General features: G+C 39.7%; 1 protein-coding gene across 1 annotated transcript in view; it reads right to left on the bottom strand.

Moving 5' to 3' along the window:
• FGF10 (fibroblast growth factor 10) overlaps positions 1 to 19408 on the bottom strand; it is a 152867-nt gene extending 133459 nt beyond the window's left edge. The window contains exon 1 of the mRNA XM_060761464.2: positions 18998 to 19408. The gene's annotated coding sequence lies outside the window, so the exon portion shown is untranslated. The remainder of the gene's footprint in view (positions 1 to 18997) is intronic.
• Between the last annotated feature and the right edge of the window lie 3051 nt (positions 19409 to 22459).

Raw genomic sequence — 22459 nt, 5'->3', positions numbered from 1 at the left:
GCAGACGACACCAAATTGGGAGGGATAGCCAATAGTCTAGAGGACAGGAGCAGAATTCAAAACGATCTTGACAGATTAGAGAGATGGGCCAAAACTAACAAAATGAAGTTCAACAGGGACAAATGCAAGATACTCCACTTTTGCAGAAAAAATGAAATGCAAAGATACAGAATGGGGGATGCCTGGCTCGAGAGCAGTACGTGTGAAAAAGATCTTAGAGTCCTCGTGGACAACAAGTTAAACATGAGCCAACAATGTGATGTGGCAGCAAAAAAAGCCAATGGGATTTTGGGCTGCATCAATAGGAGCATAGTGTCTAGATCTAAGGAAGTAATGCTACCCCTCTATTCTGCTTTGGTTAGACCACATCTGGAATATTGTGTCCAATTCTGGGCACCACAATTCAAGAGAGATATTGACAAGCTGGAATGTGTCCAGAGGAGGGCGACTAAAATGATCAAGGGTCTGGAGAACAAGCCCTATGAGGAGCGGCTTAGGGAACTGGGCATGTTTAGCCTGAAGAAGAGAAGGCTGAGAGGAGATATGATAGCCATGTATAAATATGTGAGAGGAAGCCACAGGGAGGAGGGAGCAAGCTTGTTTTCTGCTTCCCTGGAGACTAGGACGCGGAACAATGGCTTCAAACTACAAGAGAGGAGATTCCATCTGAACATGAGGAAGAACTTCCTGACTGTGAGAGCCGTTCAGCAGTGGAACTCTCTGCCCCGGAGTGTGGTGGAGGCTCCTTCTTTGGAGGCTTTTAAGCAGAGGCTGAATGGCCATCTGTCAGGGGTGATTTGAATGCAATATTCCTGCTTCTTGGCAGGGGGTTGGACTGGATGGCCCATGAGGTCTCTTCCAACTCTTTGATTCTATGATTCTATGATTCTAAGTGGTACAATTGTGCTGGGGACTTCTTTTACACAGAAATCACATTTTTTGCAGGGGACAGTATGTAGAAAGTAGGATAGGGCAGCATTTTCCACACAGAAAATACTTTCTGTGTAGAAATATTTTCTGTGCAGAAAATGATGTTCAATTTCTACTCTGCAAAAATATTTTGTATCCAAGAAAGCTTTTTCCTTAACAGAAAATGTCGCTTTCTGTGCAAAGACAACTATGCATGAATTTTGTGTAAATTAAGTCTTGAAATATGAAAAAGCTTAAAATTGTAATGTTTTCAAAAACTATGTCAACTTTGGTGGAGAACTACTAAAATTGTTTGTTGCTACCTTCAAGAAGAAAGCTAATATAGAATTATATCTCTGTGTGACAGTGGCATGCCATATTCTTTCATAGATCACCAATAATCCACTAGGTTCCAACTTTTTTCCACTCCACTCAAAAGTTCAATATATTTCAAAAATGAGACTTAATCACTAATTTTGCAATATATTGGAATGTAGTTATGGCATGAACAACTAGTTGTGGTATCAACAGATAGTTCAGGAAACATCATAGCAGACCAAGGTTTCAGTTTGGTTTACTCTGGCTTTGTTTGATGATTGCCTGCTACACCACACAGGTACCATTCTGAAAATGATGGCCGGAACTTTGTTGATGATAGTCATGTTTAACAAGAAGAAAAGTCTTTTAAAGTAATTGTGCAAGATGCTATCCAGTAGCTCACTATGCAATGCCCCCTGTCTAAATGACAAAGGAAGTGTGCACTTGGTTTTCAAATAGGCTTGCATTCCTGGAAACCCGATGGCTGGGTGAACATTTAAATCAGAAGGTCATAGTTTAGTTAGGATAAACAGCTGTCTTGTTTTGTTGTGGATGTGAAATCTTGTCCCGTATGTTGCAGGTTTGTCTTCTATATTTGCTGTTGGTGTGTCATGGGCAGTAGCTTTCCCTCCTCTTCAGTGAGACCATGCAGCACACTTGCCAAGTAACCCCTCATATAGAAGTATCAGACCTCCCGTCATGAGGTTTCCACACACTTTGGGCTTCTGTGAGATTTGGAATTTTGCAGAAGTCCAGAAGATCTTGCAAAAGGCTCTTCTCTCATGAGATTTGAGCTGTCCTTACATAGGCTGTTTTTCCCTTTTGGATTCTTGCTTACATTCTTGTTGGAATTTTGCAATGTAATTATCCAAGCAAAAATTGAAATAAATAAATAAAACAAAACAAAGCAAAGCAAAGATGAGCACATTGGTGAAATCAGCCTACATAAAATGACCTGCTAATAAATTCTCTGTACATCCAAGAAAACTATTTCTTAATTTAAGACATTGGCATACTATCTGATATCCAAACTGGGGATGGGCAAGAGATGTCACTGCCTTGGTCCTTTTACTGTTGGCTGCTGCTTCCCAGTGGATATCAGGTGGTGCAATACTGGCTAAACAGTGTAATTTCTCCAGTGATGTAGGGCGCAAACATCCTGTGATAATGTAGCATGTCTTATTAAGAGCCACATCCACTGTTTTAGTGTGGTGAGATTTGTTCCACGCTGGGACAGCAGAGTAGCAAAGTACAAGGGCAGATGTCTTCACTGTATCTGGTTGTGATCCCCACGTTGTGCCCGTCAGCTTCTGCATGATATTCTTTCTAGTGTCCACTTTTTGCTTGATATTCAAGCAGTGCTTCTTGTAAGTCAGAAAGCGGTCCAGGGTAACCCCCCAGGCATTTGGGTGTGCTGCAGTGCTCCAGTGGGATTCCTCCTCAGGTAATCAACAGAGCTCAAGATGCTTGTTTGCCCTTAAGATGAAAAGCACATTTCTGTGTTTTAGATGGATTAGGAATCAGCTGATTTTCCCTGTAATAGGCAGTAAGAACACCTAAAGCTTCAGAGAGCTTCTCTTCAACCATCTCAAAGCTTGAGCGGTGATGGCATGATTGTCAGCATAGATGAAACTTTCTGTCCCTTCTGGCAGTGGCTGATCAAATGGCCACCTATTGTAGATACTGAAACCATCATAATTCACAAAACAGTGATAGTGTTATCAGGTGAAATGAAAATGCACAAAATTAAAGCTCCACTGGCATCTTAATCAGACAAGATGTTTAAAAATAACACAGGACAAGAAGTAAGGACAATATTAGAATCACTGACCTACATTTTGTCAAGATGTTATTAGTGTTATTGATAATTAAGGTGGTCTAGAGGGAAATATATGTATGCAGAAGCCACTCCTCTGTGGGATCATGTGGACTCTGGGAGACAAAGAGTAATAAAATCCAGGCAATAGAAATAGAAACTCGATTAGCAACAGAAAAAGTAATAAAATTTGAACTCAATATATTGGCTCTCAAATTGTTTCTTAAAAGTTTCTTCTTAAATGACTGAGATCCTAGCAGCCAATCCCTTGATAACATATACTTTGGCAAGGAATTAGGCTTTATGTTTATTTCAGTCTGCCGATAGGAAACAATTCTATTCCAGCAACAACATCCACTGTTTGAGATGGGACCCCTGAACCCAGCAAAAGAAACCATCTGTTTTCATTCCAATTATTCACAGAAAACAGTCTTACAACACCTAAATGATTGGTTTCCTCTTTTAAAAATAAAAGGTCAGCCCTGTCTTCTGCCCTCCTTTTAAGCAACACCCTGCTGTTGTATTGTGTTTTCAGGGCTTCTGGCATCAGCTCAACTTCTCAATAGAGAATTTGTAGTCTGGTGGCGGTGGTGGCCTCCTCCCTCTGTGCCTGCATGCTTTAAATTAAAAGGGTTTGCTTTCCGCTGTTGATATAAAAACAGTTAAATGGCCTTTGGCAAAGTACCTTCCTATAATGCTGTACACTGTGTTCACAGGGATGCTCATTGGTCTGTTCTTTCATTATTATGAAGAATAAAACTTCCCATTGAATGACTTGCTTTGGTGGTGGTTTATTTGCTGATGGGGGTGCAATTGGATCTGTGCTTGACTTGCTGTAGTGGTCCAAGCAAAATTATTTTTCTGCCAGAGCGGTTGCTTTCCTGCCCAAATTGCCTCAATTGTTGATGCTGAGGAACTTGAAAGTAATGTGTCAATGGGCAGATGCTGCTGGTGGGAAGGAATGGCATTGGTGTGCAGCCAGCCTTGAGAGACTTTGAGCTGACTTCATCCAATCAGGTTGCTTATTGGATCCCCTTGGAAATGAAGAAGATTCAGATGGCTTCTAAGCCTACCTAAGTCTTGCTTGAGTTCATGGGTTCATGATTATTTTCCATCACTCAGTTCATGATGACTTTTCCTCTCTTAGGAGTAAAAAATCATACTAAACTCATAGGGGCTCTTAACTTGACACACAATGTCCATGATAATTTGGTTGCAATGCATTTTTTTGGCTTTTAAACTGTTGAATTTTATTTTATTTTTTAAACAAATACATGTGCACAGATAACTGCATCTTAATATATAAGTAGGAACACAACAGTTTAACAAAACATATGTTTATTCAATGGAGAAGTGGGGAAGCAGAGCACCCATGGTCATGCGACCAAAAATAATGCAAAAGATTTGAAATGGAGACCTCTTCCTAACAACAAGGTGAATTCACCAGGGAAAATGAGTGTATGAAGATCTCACTATGATTTTGTGATGTTTATGGTGCTAATACGGTCACTGCAGGGCCAAACAGATTTTTTCGTCATTGTAAACAAGTCTAAAGTTTGCCCTTTTTCATTGTCTCATGACCCTTTCACACTACACAATTGAAACACTATGATTTCACTCTAACTGCCTAACTAGAAAGCGTACTTTTTTCTAGTTAACGGCCCTGGAAATTATGCTACTGGCAACTCATAAAAAGTTCCTTATGTATTTGAGGTCTACAGAGTTCCCTTTCTGAAATAATTGCATTTATTAATTACTGGACCCCATTACCTCACTGATGTAAAATGCACACTCACTTTGATGGTAAAGCAGCTGTAGGCATCTGTTGAAAACTGTGCTACTCCTGACTACAAATGGAGACTATAAATATGTAAATGCTTTCTCACCTAAGTAAGTCCTTGAAACATACACCCACATGCATTTAGGGGTGCTTCCAAACATACATCAAACCTGCTTCGAAGCAGGTTTAAGAACTCTACTACAAAGCTGGTTTAAATCTGTCAACATGCCATTCTGAAAATTTTGGGGATGGCATCTGACCATCCAACCCCCCCCCCCCCCCCCGCCAAAGCCCAATACACACATTACATCATTACGTCTCTTTGCAGGCTCCTGGAAGGTACCAATGACCTCCCAGGAGGCAGGGGGCAGGAGCGATCCCCCCACTACCTGGCGCATCACTCGTATGTTCCAGAAAGCTCCAGAGAGGCCTAATGGAGGTCTGGTAAGGGTTTCTTTATTTTTAAGGCTTTTGGGGGAGGGTTGGGAAGGGAGTGGGCACCATCTTCCATTTTTGGGCTCCAGGAGCTGAAAAGGTGTAAGACGGGTGTGTTGATAGACCCCTGGGTAGTCATGAGATGGGTGTGTGGATTGACCCCTGGGTAGTCACGAGACTACCCATGGGTTTTTCCCCACAGGCCCATAGTCCATTAGAACTGAGTATTTAAGGAAGCCCCAGATCTAATGGGCTAACTTTATTTATTTATTTACCACATGTATATACCGTCGTTCTCAGCCCAGAGGTAACTCAGGGCTGTTCACAATTGGCAACAATTTGATGCCACAACAATTATAACAAATAAAACAATAATAAAATACTGTTCAAAACATTTAGCATAAAATATAAGAATATAAAAAATGGTACGAAGCCTTAAAACAGCAGGGTTTCCTGCTTTGTCTTGAATTAATTTGCTTTTCCTGGAGGCGTTGTTTGGATGCCTTGGTAAAATTATGAGAGCTCTCACATTTTGGGCCCTGTCTGGATGGGCCCTAAGTTACCATTAATTCATTTTCCCTTTTTATTCTCATCTTGGGAGAAAGGCAGGATATACATTTAATAAATAAATATTTCCCCAGTGACATAGATGTAGCAGACTGCATTATTATTGTGGAATGACTAGGAGTGGATCTACACTGATATTCTATTCTGGGGCAAATCTGATGTAGCACATTTTGGATCATCCCTGAGATAGTTCCCACAGGTAGTCCCCCCCCCCACCCCACTGCTGCAAAGATGGGAGGAAGCCCTGACCACCCAGTGTTGCCAAACACATTTTATGCCACTGGACAGCAACCCTTACTGTGCCCTCCCATTGTCCATGGATCCTGCCAGTCGACCATAGCCTGCAGTGACAGGACAACAGAGGAACAAGGGAAGTGGGGAGGAGAGATGAGGACTCATTCCTGATCTTCTTGCCTCATCAATGTCACTGCAGGCACTGGCAGGACCCATGTCATGTTCAAACTGGAAGAATGGAGTAGGTGCCATCTTTGTCCCTGGATCACCCAACCCTGGGAAAAATGGGATGGCAGTGAAGAAGTGTCAGATGGAAGAGAAATATCCCATATTTCTAATGCTGGCTCATGGTGCAGTTCATGTTTTGCTGTGGGATGGGAAAAAGTATGTTTTGTAGCACAGATTAGTATCTTGTAGCATTCATGGTTTGAAGTAACTGTAATTATAATTTACAACTATTTTAATGCTTTCCCATGCTATTTTCCCAACACAATTCTTTCCATCAGGTTGCTGTTAATTCTAGGGGGGTGGGAATGAAGGCTGGTAATAGAAGCTACTGTGAAGAAATTAGATTAAGAAAACAGCAGAGTGGGAGGGAGAGAATTAAATGTCACAATTTCATAGCTACTTGCTCTGTTCAAATCATAACGACATGGCTGGTTTAAAGGATACTAGCCAACCAATCAACATTGTCGTTGCTGCTGCTGCCACCACCACTACCATTGCAGCATGCTTTCAAGTTCTTTCTGACTTTGGAGACTGGAAGGCAAACTTTCCATGGTGTTTTCTTGACACAATTTATTCAGAAGTGTTTCCCCCAGTTGCCTTCCCAAGACCACATAGGCGGCATATACACTGTAGAATTAATGCAGTCTGACCCCACTCTTTGACAGAGAAAGCTAAAGATTTTATAAAACTATATCTCCCATGGTTCCATAGCATTGAGCCACAGCAGTCATAGTGGGAGGAAATTCTATAATATAAATGCATTCCCAGTGGGTTACAATGGCTGAGAGAGGACCTGAATCTTATTCTCTCAGAATCCTGGCCCAACATTCAAATAACTATACAAGAGAATCTGCCCTACCAGCCAACTGGGGAATGCAAGGTGTATCCACACTGCCAAATAATGCAGCGTAGAGTCTTATTAGCCTGCATTAAAAAGAACACAAGGGAAGGTCCAAAACATGGAGCAGGATTTGGATATTACCCTCATGTTAGGGCTCCAGATCCCTATTCCAGGAAGCTTGCTCTTATCAGGCTCCATTGCCAGTGACATGGCAAAAGGAGGCTGCTATCATATGGGAGATGCTTTTCTTTCTTATCTGAGGAAAAATCAAAGTTGCAGGAAGGGTGGAAAGTGGCTTCAGTGTGGCTGGGCTGTTGGGCCTGGGCAAAAGGCTCCCATGTCCCCCAATGTTACATTCATTTAAGCTCTAGCTTGAGAAGACCATACTCAGGGGGCCACAGAAATGTAGGCAGGATTTTCTTTCTCAGGTTCCTGTGCTGAGAAACAGAGATTGCATATAAGTAGGGACAACCTTGTTTAAAGTGGGAGCACCTCTACTCAACATTTTTGGAGGTGAGGCCCTATTCCACCCTATGACCATGGGTATAAAGTGAGGATTCCTTTTATTAAAATGTTCCAAACAGAACATTTTAATTTCTTAATAAGATGGTAAATAAAGCAGTTAAATTATTAAATTACTAAGCAGATGTTTATCATTAATATGTGGGACATTTTTTTTTAATTTTTCTCATTCCTTGTTCAAATGAAGCTAACTCATGGAAACAAAGTTTTTAAAGTTTGGCAGGAGAGCGAACTTACATCAGATATTCTCCTGTTGTCCCTTCCTTCCATCTTTACACCACTTTCTTCCAGTCGCAATGCTACCTGGAAGTACTAAATGTGCCTACTTTGCTATTTCTCAGTTCTCTGAAAAGGGACATCATAGTCCAACTTTTTGACATTTTAATTGTCAGTATGGTTTGTGTCCAGAAGTTGCACTGGGTGTTACACAGGCTTAACAAAACAAGTCCTATTCTTTGCACATAGCTGACAAATAACTCTATAAATCCATCCGTTACACCAAATGGCTGTTTGCATAAATAACACCCACCCATTCTGGATGTTAAAGAATTGTACAAAATTGTATATGGCACTGCTACTCAAGTGCCTAAAAAAACAGCTGGAGTTCATAAAGCTCATTCTACAAGTTACAAAAGGGCATGTAAGACATTATTTCAGTTTGACAACTAGTGCATTCAGTGAAGAAAATAACTACAGTGCCTTTGTGGAAATGTTTCCACTATAGCTTAAGGAAATGTACAATCAGGGCCTGGTAGCATTGCAAAAGAATCTCAACTATATTATTGGAATATAAATTAACTAGTCACACCTGCACGGAATGGGATGGCACACATTATTTTCTGAAGCACTATGATGAGAAGTAAAAACGAGACCTGATAACATTATGTTCTGGATGGAAGTGTAAGCTGTTGTTACAAAAAATGATTCCTGCTTTGACTCATAGAATAGAGTTAGAAGGGACTCTACCATGGTATTGGGGGAGAACAGACAGGAAGAAAGGAGGGAAAGAAAGAGGGAGGGAGGGAAGAAGGAAGGAAAGAAAGAAAGAGGAAGGAAGGAGAAAAGGAAATAAAAAGTGAACAAAGGAAGGAAACAGGGAAGGAAGGAAGGAGACAAAGAGAGAAGGAAGGGATGAAAGAAAGAGGTAGAGAAGGAAGAAAGGAGAGGAAGGGGAAGGGGAAGAAAAAGGAAGGAAGGAATAGGTAGGTACCTTTCTTTTATAATAGTCCAGATAGCTACCTCTGCTTTGATAATTCTTACTATAGGCTACAGCAACACATGGCAGGGCATAGCTAGTTATACATAATTTAGTTGCTATGAGCTAAAGAGGTGTTCATTATTATAAATAATGTATATGTGGATTAATTTCACAGGACGGTGAGCTAAATAAATATAACTATTCAAAAACATTTAATTTATTATTAATTGGTGCAACAAAACATATAATGGATATATGAAACAAAGAATTCCAAAAGCTAAGAACCTAGAGATAGACCAACATGATAGCTCATGTCTCCTAATAATGATGATGAGATTTTCTTAATAGGATATATTGCATGAAAGTTCAGTTTGCAATTACAAGACAACACATTAAATGAAGGGTATTTTTTTATGTTTAGGGTTTCTCCCTTAGTCTCTGAAAACAGTAGATGCTTTGGATTGGAGGGCAGGGTTGGAAAGAAGGTTGAATGCTTTCTCTCTCTCTGCTGTCCAAATAGATGCTCTAATGTACTTCATTTACTAGTTTATATTTGTCCTGAAAGGAAATCTGTCACTGAGGTAACTTTTCTGCTTCTTTGCCCAGGTCTCAATCACACTATTATTTATTTATTTATTTATTTATTTATTTATTTATTTATTTATTTGTGATATTTCTATTCCACTTTTCTCGAACCCAAAGGTGACTCAAGGCAGCCTACGACCAGGCAGCCTTTGATGACTCAACAATATACACTTAAAAACACATTTAAAACAGTATTACAAAGTACATACAATAAGACCTTTAAAAAACATATAAAACCAATACCTTCATTTTTATCCTCATTGTCCAAAATCATAGTCAGAGCTGTTCCAATATTCAATTTCACATACTTCCGTATTTGTCTATTGCACAAGATTTCAAAGGCTTGTTTATATAGCTACATTTTCACTTTTTTATGTAAGGTCAAGAAGGAGGGGGCTGATCTAATATCTCTAAGGAGGGAGTTCCATAGCCAAGGGGCCCTGTCTCTTGTCCCCACCAGTTGCACCTGCGAAGAAGGCGGGGCCAAGATGATCTTAAGCTCCTAGATTGTTCATAAGGAGAGATATGTCCAGACATGTAAGCTGGGCCAAAACTGTTTAGGGCTTTATAGGCTAAACCCAGCACTTGGTGCTCGGTAGCAAACTGGCAGCCAGTAGAGCTGGCATAACAAGGGAATTGTATGCTCTCTGAACGCCACTCCAGTGAGCAGTCTGGCTGCTGCCCGTTGGATCATTTCAAGCTTCCAAACAGTCTTCAAAGGCAATACACTATAGAATTATAGCATTATTATTCCACTCCATCTGCCATTGTTTCGTTCCTTGGAATCCTGGGGTTTGTAGATTGATTATTTATTTATCGTGTCATCCGCAACCAGAACATTGTATTACATTTCTAACAGAACAAAACAGACAAACGGATAAAAAAAACAACAACAAAAAAACACACAAATTTTGCAAACTTGGTAGCTGATTAAATGTCCTTTGACCAGTATCTGGCCACTTGGAGTGCCTCTGGTGTTGCCGCAAGAAGGTCCTCCATCGTGCATGTGGCAGGGCTCAGGTTGCATTGCAGCAGGTGGTCAGTGGTTTGCTTTTCTCCACACTCTCATGTTGTGGATTCAACTTTGTAGCCCCATTTCTTAAGATTGGCTCTGCATATCGTGGTGCCAGAGCGCAGTCTGTTCAGTGCCTTCCAAGTCGCCCAGTCTTCTGTGTGCCCGGGGGGAGTCTCTCATCTGGTATCACCCATGGGTTGAGGTGCTGGGTTTGAGCCTGCCACTTTTGAACTCTCGCTTGCTGAGGTGTTCCAAACTATTTCTTGATTTAAGTCATTGATGTGCTGGCTGATACCCAAACAAGGGATGAGCTGGAGATGTCTCTGCCTTGGTCCTTTCACTATTGGCTGCAACTTCCTGGCGGATGTCAGGTGGTGCAATACCAGCTAAGCAGTGTAATTTCTCCAGTGGTGTAGGGCGCAGACACCCTGTGATAATGCGGCATATCTCATTAAGAGCCACACCCACTGTTTTAGTGTGGTGAGATGTGTTCCACACTGGGCATGTGTATTCAGCAGCAGAGTAGCATAGCGCAAGGGCAGATGTCTTCACTGTATCTGCTTGTGATCCCCAGGTTGTGCCAGTCAGCTTTTGTATTATATTGTTTCTAGCACCCACTTTTTGTTTGATGTTCAGGCAGTGCTTCTTGTAGGTCAGAGAACAGTCCAGAGTGACTCCCAGGTATTTGGGTGCACTACAATGCTTCAGTGGGATTCCTTCCCAGGTAATCCTCAGAGCTCGGGATGCTTGTCTGTTCTTAAGGTAAAAGGCACATGTCTGTGTTTTAGATGGATTAGGGATCAGTTGGTTTTCCCTGTAATAGGCAGTTAGAGCATCTAGAGCTTCGGAGAGCTTCTGTTCAACCATCTCAAAGCTCCCTGCTTGAGCGGTAATGGCAAAATACAAAATTTGTAGATCGATGAGCCTTTGCATTGCTCTGACTCAGGCTTCTAAATGTCTTTTCTTAAAATACCAATCCCAGGATCCCATAGGATAGAGCAGTGGCAGTTAAAATATGGTATTAGCACAATAATCTTGTGTTGTGAATGAACCCGATGCATGAAATGTGATAACACATTTCAAGCATTGCATGCTCTGGATCACTGTCATGGTTTAGCATTTTCACACTACTCCCCCCCTTGAAGGCCTCTTCTCCATTACTGCTCATTACCAAACAAAACTTCCCTTTTCTGTGATTTGAGAATAATTAAATAACCTATTCATGGACTGGGGAGCAATACCATCACCACCTAGCAGCTTACCACCAATTCAAGGTAGATTTTATTGAAATACATACCAGCCTACTTTAGTTCTTAGTTTTTCACAGTCTACATCCCATAAACTCCCATTGTCTTGGATCATACATATTGTTAAATTCTGGTCCCTATGCATATTTCATGTTAAAGACATAAAATAGGCGAACTACTCAAATGTTGCCTTGTCTATTTTGGTTCCTTTTAGTTCCAGATACCTCTTTAGTACCAATACGTGCACTCTACTTCAACCTCCTTAATCCCATTTAATATGTTTTTCAACTATCTCCGTAACTAGCCAAGACCCTCTCTGTTCGATAGATGAGCCAGGCCTGGCCAGAGCCAGTGGAAAATTCTGCAACTTCCTTCAACAGCAAGAGATCAGATTTCATTTGTTTGCACACACATAGTAAACTTTTTAAAAAAGCTACCAAGAGTTATCTGACACCTCCACTGCTTTTTTTTTAAAAAAAAGCCAAAATAGTTAATTTTTTAAAAGAAAGGACTAAGTTAATTAGTGTGTGAGTGAGCAAGATACTTTTATACCCTTTTAATACTCCATGATACTTGCCCGAGGTTGAAGTGTTTTTGATTAACTCCCTGTCTTAATGAAAACCATGAAAATGACCACATGCAGGAGTTCTCTCTTTCTGATGTTACAAATAAAAACTGCAGAACTTTTACAATATTTAACATGGCAGTGTCCCTACTTCCATACACACACACATACATTCTCACCCTTTCTTACCCCCAAAAAGAAAGAGCTTGAGCTAATTATGGAAGTGTTGGAAACAATTTCATCCAAACATATGTCTGCTTTGCTTAAGTGGTCCTGAAGAGGCATGATATCGGCAGAAGGGAGGGGGAAAAAAAGGAAAAGAAGCCATGGTTTTAGAACATGCCATGGCGCAAAGACAATGCTTTCGAGATATAGTGCTAAGTCATTACATAAAGTGGTATTTGAGCCACACTACCCACAATGTGAGCCACCAGAGGATAGAGGATTGTGTCTGACAATGATTTCATCATTGTCATTGACTTAGGCTGAATCTATACTGCCATATAATACAGTTTGAAACTGTATTATATCAGTCTACACCAGTGTTTCTCAACCTTCTCAATTCCATGACCAATTAATACAGGTCCTCATGTTGTGGTGACCCCCAACCGTAAAATTATTTTCGTTGCTACTTCATAACAGTAACTTTGCTACTGTTATGAATCATCATGTAAATATCTGATATGCAGGATGTGTTTTCATTCACTGGACCAAATTTTGCACAAATACCCGATACACACAAATTTGAATACTGGTGGGGTTGAGGGGGATTGATGTTGTCATTTGGGAGTTGTAGTTCCTGGGATTTATAGTTAAGCTATAATGAAAGAGCATTCTGAACTCTATCAGTGATGGAATTGAACTAAACTTGGCACAGTGAATTCCCAAGATAAACAGAAAATACTGGAAGGTTTGGTGGGCATTGACCTTGAGTTTTGGAGTTGCAGTTCACCTACATCCAGAGAGCACTGTGGACTCAAACAAGGATGGATCTGGACTGAACTTGGCATGAATACTCAATGTGCCCAAATGTGGTGGAGTTTGGGGAAAATAGGCCTTGACATTTGGGAGTTATAGTTGCTGGGATTTATAGTTCATCTACAATCAAAGAGCCATCTGAACCCCACCAATGATAGAATTGGGCCAAACTTGGCACATTGCCTACATGGCCAACATTGAATACTGATGGGGTTGGGGGGGGGGGTTGTTTCTGAATTCTTGGAGTTGTAGTTCACCAATACCAAAAAGGAAGAGAAAAACAGGTGGAGAGATTTTCAGCCTTCTCTGCCAAAAGGGTTCCTAAGACCATTAGAAATATGTGTATTCTGATGGTCTTTGGTGACTCACCTGAAACCCCCCTGCAATCCCCCCAGGGGTCCCAACCCCCAGGTTGAGAAACACTGATCTATACTGGCCACATAATGCAATTCCAAACTGCATTACATGGCAGTATAGATTTAACAGTATTTTATTCCCTAAAGCACAAAAATTACACATAAGGGTTTTTTATCCGGAAAAAAGTCTTATTGTGTATAAATCTGAATTTTGTGCATATTCTGGTACAAAAATGCATTGGGGAAACTAAACACAGTCAATCTCTGCATAAATCCTTGCTGCTGCACAAACTGCATCAATATTATGTGGGTTTCATGTGTATTTTGGAGTCATGAAATTTCCTCAATAAAATCCTAAATGCAAATAGTGGTTGAAAACTGTGCAGAAGCCCTTGCATTCTTACACAGAAGGGGAAAATTGCTGACATTATTTGTTCTTGTATTTACATCCCTATATACACCAAAACCCAGCAATCATTCACATGGTAATTACATTTCTAGGAACATGGGAACTGGAGAAAGAAGATGACCACTAAAAAGAGGATGAATGAGCCAGTCTTTAATTGTTGACATTAAGAAAACAAACTAATAAGGGGTACAAAACTGCTAAATTAGGTAAAAATTGATGCCATCTTAAAAGAAATCCATTCTGGGTCATTGAAGTCTTACATCTAAAACAACTAAGCTATCTGTTTCTTTTGACTGCTTTACTACAAAAGAGCTAAATTACAGGGATCAACTTAATTCTCTCTATACATTCAAGTTCAGTTTTTGGGTGGTTGCTTTTTTTGTTTGAAGGTAACCCCTTCATGTTCAAAGCAAGAACATTTACTTTGAAAAAAGTCTGGGGGCAATTTGTGTTTTGAATGCAGCTGTCCACTGATAGCAAGTAGACACATTAAATGCACATTTACATCTTGGCTTAATCTCCACAGTCACGTTGCTTTTTGTTGGGTGTGTATATTTCTAAATAAAGAGGTGAGGATTCAGTTGGATACATAATACTGATGGAAGAAGACCCATTAACAGATCGAAGAAGACACTGTTTTCCTCCTCATGCAATGCCCTCAATTACCTCTGTCCCAGCTTTCTTGTGTTAGCCAAAGGTTTGCTGCTGAGGGTTCTCCATCCTCTGGAGCAGATTTGGAGCTCTATAAGTTACTTGTGATGTTACCATGGTGCTGGGAAACCATTTTTTAATTCATCTAACATAGCCATAACTACTCAGTTGAATCTTGACCAAAGTGCAAAAAATCACAAAAGTCACAAAATTGCAAACACTCCACCTAAGCTCATGCATTGACACAGGGAGTGTATATTAGCTATATTCAACTTAAAATGTCAATCAAGCACATTTTATCAATACAAAATCAGTATGGTTTAGTGATTTGAGTGTTGGGCTGAGACTTAGGAGACCATGGTTTAAATCTCTGCTCAGACATAAATACCTTTTGAATGACCTTGGGCATATCACACTCAGTCTCAGAGGAAGGCAACTGCAAACCTACTCTAAACAAATCTTGCCAAGAAAACATCATGATTGGTTCACCTTAGGGATGTCATAAGTTGGAAATGACTTGAAGGTACACAGCCACAACAGTTGAACCAACGGGATTTAACTATGTGTTGATCTATCATTCAACAATTGATTTATTTGGTCTACTGAGTTGGGACTAAGGGCTCTTCCAGATAGGCCTCCACTGCAAGATAATGTAGGATAAGCAGAACACCTGTGATTGGATTCTGGGATATAGGGCCTGTCTGAAAGGGCCCTAAGCAACAAGAGTTTGGCCATATTGTGTTTTGATTTAGGGAAGCTAAGGATATGCTGATGATCTTACTGTGCATTAACCTTAGGAGAGCCAGAGGGTAATAGTGTCCAGTGAAGTCACTGGAATGTCTTTTGCTTCCCCAAGTCTAATGAGAAGGCACCAGGAAGACAGATGGTTGATTTTTAGGTTAAACTGAACCTGCCAAATTCATGCTTCCTGAGCCAAAGCATGAACTGAAATGAAATTGTCCTTTGGTATTTGCACTTCTGTGACATCATCCTCAGTTTATAACTGAAATACACACAAAAAATATTGTAGAAAACAACATAGAGGAATATACTGGCAAAATGCTTGCAAAAAGCACATTCTGCATATGGATTTTTCAGCTACTATTTTTAGGTTCCTATAACCTGCTATTTCCCCCTTTGTTTTCATGAGTTAGGTTTTAATTTCTATTCATCATTAAATTGCCTTAAGTCTATTATTGTCCCATGATAGATTTGCCATAAGCTAAAAACAACTTATAGGCACACAATAACAATAAGCAACAAAGCAACTTAGTGTAAATTTTTGAAGGCTTCTGTAAAAAGAAAGGTCTTGTATGAAATAACAACAGAGTGTTGAGAAACCAGTCTAGCCTCTCTTGAGAACATGTGTGTATATGGCCTTCAAGCCACTTGTAGATTATGGCAACCCCATGAATTTCACAATTTTCTTAGGCAAAGAATACTCAAAAGTGGTTGAATATTCATTCCTCTGAAATATAGCCTGAAGCACTGGGCATGCATTGGTGGTCTTCCATCCAAACACTAAGCAAGGCTCACTCTACTTACCATCCAAGATCAGGTGAGATCTGGTTCCTTTTCCAACAAATCTGGAATGCCTCAATGTGTGTTGGAAAGTTACTTTAGGAATAGCAATTGAGATTTCCTTCTGTCATATCCTACTGGACCAATAACCCACTCCACCCATGACAGTTTCATATTTTCACAGTAAATTGTTGTGTGTAAGCATCCAGTCATTTTGTTCAGATCACCTGCAAAAGTTACAATTGGAAGCATGTTGTGATGCCAATGCAGAACTTTTCACTTGTGTTTTCAATGGCATTAAACCCTACAGACAGTCTAATACATGGTCCTGAAACTATTTAAACAGAGGACAATTTCATGGTTCTTCAGACTATTGGGGGCCTCATGGACTATAGTTTGAAAAAAATAATGAATTCCTATGCAGACTGGCAGGATTGTAGCCAGAAATCTTTTTTTTTTTGGGGGGGGGGAGGGGGTGTTGATTTTTTAAGTGAATCATGAAGAGTAGTTCCATAACACAAAATAATTTAAATAGTATGGTTCATTCTATATTTTATATAGACTTAATTACATCAATTTAATTTTTGCTTCTCATAAACCTAGCATGGGGATTTGGTTAACCAGTTAAAATTCATGAGTAAACTAGGTTTTTCATTTTAACCTGAAAAAATTGGGGGGGGGGGTGTTGAACTCCTACCCCCCTTCCTCACCTGCACACTGCACACATCTTATTTGTCATACAATACAATATTTAAAATGAAGAACAATGGGAAGTGTTAGCCTGCATTTGGCTGATGAGATAGCCAAGTTAATTCGGATTGTTGTTGCCTAAAGTTAAATCTAAAGTTTAGGGCAGGGATGGGTAATTGACCTTAGAGGGTCTACAGGCCTTAGTTTGGGAACCCCTGGTCTAATGGAATAGAACTTATTGACACTGAAACATTTCAAACAAGATCAAAATGTGTCAGGATTATGATTAAACTCTCAAGCTGTATTGGAAAAAGTACATTTTTGCACTGTAGCATGTGTACTAAAAAGGTAATTTCCCCAAGCTGTTATATTATTAAAGTAACATGAAAGTTTTCCCTGATTTGAATGGATTCAAAGTTGAGTTTACTTGTTATTTCTAACAAGCTTTTTCTGCAGTATTTTCCCACCAATATTCATCTTCTCCTGCACAACATCCATTTTATACAGTTATTTCCAACAACTCTAACCCAGATACACATTCCAGTGCTCAAACCACTAGACCATAGTGGCAGTCTATGCTCATAAATGCAAATATTTGTACTGATAGTCATGCCTATCCTTAATCTCATTAAATCCTATTGGGAATTAGTGGTTGTTGTGGTTAATCTTTCCAGGATATCCCAATAACATTTAAACATAATTATATACTGAATGAACATAATTTCAGTAAAATAGTAAGTTGAAAGTTATAATTATATTAGAAAAAAGCAAAGTTTTCTAGTATTATTGAACCTTCTTCATTTACCTTAACTATATCAATGAATTGGTCATATTTGTTTTAGATGTTACAGTGGGATTGGACATCAAATATAAAAATTGCAATTAAAAGTCTCTTCAAGCAGGTGCAAGCATTTAAGAAATTAACACAAGGATATAATGTTAAAAGAGATGAAAGGATTTTTTTTCACAACAATAAAGTTCAAAAGGGCTGTTCTTCTTGACATTTCTGATGTGGTCTGAGTGTCTAAGCTGTTTAAGAGTAAACATCTGTTGTCTGCAATGATTTTATCTTCTCGATTGATGTGAAGTGCTCAGATCAGTTCACAATCTGGAGAAGACCAACTAAAATTAGGGAAAAAACATAGGATCAGGAAACTCTTAATAGCTCAACAGTTGGCATCTCAATCTGGGCATGGAGAGTTCTTTATATATGAGAGCTAATGTCCAAAATTTGGTGAACCTTGGAGACATTTTGTGTCATGCTCTGAAATAGATCTATTTCCCCATTTTTGAAGGATACAGAAAAAAACATGAAAAATCAATTAAGGCAGTTATCAGCATGCATTAGTGTCTCTCTGATTTTTGGAGTGTTTATGTTTTCCTCAGATGACTAATAGCAACCAAATTTTGGGTGAAACCATGCAGTTTCCCCTATTGTTATACTACAAGATTCCAGCTTTGTATTTATGTAGCAAAGCTTAATTATCAGCATAATGTGTAAAACAGTAGAGTGATTCATTCAGCTGCATGTGTTTGAAATTAAAGAACTTGTGAAACAGTTCCTTTTTATGAAATTGCTAGTAAACATTTTTGGAGAATGGAGGAGGGAGAACAAACACTGCATTACTTTCTCATTAACTGAGCCGAACGTGGGGAGAGATATCGTTACATAATTGTTGTGCTGTGCCTATTTGAATCCCTTCATTAAAAAGAAAAGGACTTTCCTAATAACCTGTTCACTAGAAAACTTGCAAGTGCTTTCCACATTTGTGAGGAGTGGGATTCTCCTAAGGGATTGCTGCACTTTGAGTTTTTACCACCGTGAGTTTTAGGATGCTTTGTTTTCATCTAAACATAACCACCACACCACTTTTCTCATTATACTTTCCCATGTATCCTCTTAAGAATATTCCTAGTTACAATCAAGGGGACTATAAATAGAGAGAATATTGTTTTGATATTCTTGCATCCACCCCTTTCGGTAGACCCAGGAGTTTACACACGCTTACTGAGCAAAGGAGGACCAGCAATACTCACCTTTCTTGATATTTCCCCCTCGCTACCCCATTCATGTTGAAGTGGTAAAGACGGGTGATACCATAAAGAGAATGAAAAGCTTTAAATATACTCACCCTTCAGGGCAGAGGAGAAAGAAGACCACAGCTGTCCAACTCTTGGGGCTCTGGATCTTATTAACGTCACTGAGCTCTGGAGCTGAGAGCTGAACTTTCCCTGCCGTTAGCAGGCCCCTGAATGAACTGGAGTTCGCCAAACTTTCTGCAGCTAAATAAACTCACTATTACTTGAAGGCTTCCTCCAGAACACAAAAGTACAACAAATGGGATGGTGTGAGTACAATGACCCCACGGAACCATTTGAAGTCTGCAAATTGACTCCTCGGCTAAAGGATATCATGGAAGGAGGGGGAATCTGTCCCTCCCCCTTAGCTGTAACCTGCCTTTCTCAATGGAGTATAAATTGTTGCAGCAGCCGGCATTGCAGTTGTGAAGAGACACTGCTGTATTCCCTTATTGTCTCCTTGTAATCCCTCTTGCGATCAGAGACATAGAAAAACTCAGCCTACACTTTGGCTGCCTCATTATGTTTCAAGTGGAAAGCAAAAGACACAATTTAAGAGGAGTGTTAAATACCATACCTGCAGGGTATAACATGTACATGAAGCAAGTGTTTGAACTTTTCCCTCTTTATGATACATTTCAGGTATTGTTAACAACGACATAAAAAGTGGTGTATGTGTGTGTTTTAAAAAAGAGGCTCCCTTTGAGGGAGTTAGGTTCACAGTAAACCTGATATCTTTCTGTTGTCCCACTGTTAACAAATGTTAGATGGCTTGAAAAGACTCTCTGTAACTTGGGATGTTTGTTATTAACACATATCATGTTATATTTGTGTCTTACAGGTTGACTCTAACCAGCATCAAGGATGGTGGGCTTAAAATATAGTTGTTAACATGACCATTAGGTGCCTGAACCTGTATGGATTTCTTTTGGACTGAAAACCGAGCAACTGGCTAAGCTTTCAGTTTTTAAAAAAGAACCTTGTATTTATATAATAAAAACAGCATCATTCATCAGTCAGGTCCCTTCACTCACGTGCTACGATGTGTCTGCAAAAAAGCTTGACTTATAGTAAGTAATAAAAGTGAAATGACTTCCTTTCTGTCTGCCCCCAGTTCCTTCAGTTTCTCTCTTTCCATCTCTCCCTGGAGTCTATTAAAAGGATAAAAACAATGGATATTGGTGGTAAAAGAGAAGCAGCAAATAGTTGATACTGGCATTAAGAAATAGCTGGCTACAGTTAACTCTCAACATCTGTGGGTTTCACTTTTGTGGATCTGATTTTTTTTTGTAGATTTGATCAAAATGTTCTCTTTAGAAATCTCTAGGTCCTTCAGTGCAACTTTGTGATCACCTTCCAGCGAATATTGCAGGTTTTCATTGGTCAAAGTGGCTTTGCCCTACTTCAAGCAATGTTGGAGGATGCTTCACACTTTGCTGGAAACTTTGGCTTTGAGGACATCTGGATAACTAGATTGCATCTGATTTAGATTAATCCACTGTCCAGATAGGACACTGGCACTATCATCCTTCCCTGACCTCATTAATACAGGAAAAAGAAGATGCCCTTTCATCACATTCACCATTTATAGTCAGCCAAGAACTCTGAACTCCCAGCCATCATGAGTGCCCCATTTTGACATCAACAGAGGCAGTGCATGACTAGGAAGAAGAAGAAAAAAAGAAGAAGAAGAATTTTATTTTTTCTACCCTGCCTCCATCTCCCCGAAGGGACTTACATGGAGCCAAGCCCAGGCAACATATAGTTAAAAACAAAACCAAAAGAAAAATATTTAAACAGCATAAGAACAACATCATCATAAACAGTAAGAAACAAGCATAATAAGCAATAACAGAGATACCTCTAGTCCCATTTTGGGGAGGGGGGGCACTAGTGTGCAAACGAGTTAGAGGATAGGCTGATCAATAAGGTGGATAGAACATATAGTAGCATAGGCATACCACAATTATGACAAGATCATTTCAGTTTAATTTAAAAGTGTAGTAATCAAATACAGGAACTTGAATTCAGGTCATGGTTAAGGACCATCTGCCAAAGGAATTATCAATCGAATGCACAACGAAACATCCACATCTTTAGTTCCTTACGAAATGTGGATAGGGAGGTTGCCAGCCTGATCTCCCTGGGGAGGGAGTTCCAGAGATGAGGGGCCACCTCTGAGAATGCCCTTTCCTTCGTCCCCACCAACTACGCCTGAGACGGGGATAGGAGCGAGAGAAGAGCATCCCTGGATGATCTTAAAGACTATGTGGGCTCGTAGGTGAAGATGCAGTCACGAAGATAGGCAGGTCCTGAACCATTCAGAACAAGAAGGAGGGGATGTTGGCAGTAGTGAGTGTCCAGTGGTGTCAATGTGGTCTTGGACCATGTGGATGCCAATGCAGCACCACAACAGTCAGTGAGGGCATTCATGTGGGTGGTTTGCTAATGCCCCTTGACACTCCTTTTGTCACAGTTACTCAGCAGACACAAAAAAGAACTGGGAAAGTTTTTTCTTTAATTTTTTTATTGCTGTAACTATGCCGTTTTGAAGATCTGATAGTTTGACTTATTGAAAGCTTCCTGTTTCACACACATGGTTGAAGTTTATTGCCTTACCAGAGAAGAAGGAAGGTAGTGCTGGGATGTGGGTGGTTGGGTGGGATACCTCTCTCTTTTTGGTTTCCAAACATATGCATCTGCTACAAACTGATTATTGTTCCCACAAAGAACTATGGCATTTACTTTTTTGAATTTTGAATCTCATTGCTTTGGTTCTGTGAGAGAAAGTACTTCTGCAGTTGTGACTTTTTAATTAAAAAACCAAAAGTAAAAAAAAGAAAGTGATTTAAAACTATGGAGGAGCAAGTAATGGGAGGAGACAACACCCAGCCATGTGATGGGAAATGGAGCGGATGGATGAGATAGAAATGGGAGGATGTGACCCTGTGTGATAGACTTGTGTGAATTCCTTTTTCTTTACAGGCATAAGGACATGAAAAAAAGATGATTTTACCCCCTCCTTGTGGAATGAGGTCCTGTATTCGAATTTTGAGAAACTTTCAATAAGCCACTGGAGTTGACAGCTTATGTATATTTTTCTGGACTTTCAGTGAGACTTAATTGAAACAAAATCCTTGGGATTAAGATGGATTTAAGGGTATGTTTCTGGTTTGAATGAAATCCCAAATCCTGAGCTAAACCAGGCTTCTTCAGATAAATTTGGAATTCACTCAAAATGAGCCAGGAATCCCTGAAGTCACACTGAAGCAAATCTGGAGCTTTCCAAAGCTTTATGAGCAATGCAGAAATTTAGAAGGAGACAGAGCAAACATCCAGATGCTCTTCACATTTTCTAGCAAAATGAGACTGGATTTTCACCCAACTTGTTTGTTTGGCTGTTGTTCCAGTGATTTATTTATTTTCTAGTTTATTGCATTTATAAGCTGTCCCTTTTTCTAATGTGGAATCCAAGGTAGCTCACAAACAATATAGCTCAAAAGATAATAACAAAA

This window comes from Anolis sagrei, chromosome 2 (genome assembly GCF_037176765.1).
Source record: "Anolis sagrei isolate rAnoSag1 chromosome 2, rAnoSag1.mat, whole genome shotgun sequence".
Classification (NCBI taxonomy): domain Eukaryota; kingdom Metazoa; phylum Chordata; class Lepidosauria; order Squamata; family Dactyloidae; genus Anolis; species Anolis sagrei.
Note: the sequence above shows the minus strand (reverse complement) of the source record. Positions and strands in the feature narration are given on the sequence as shown.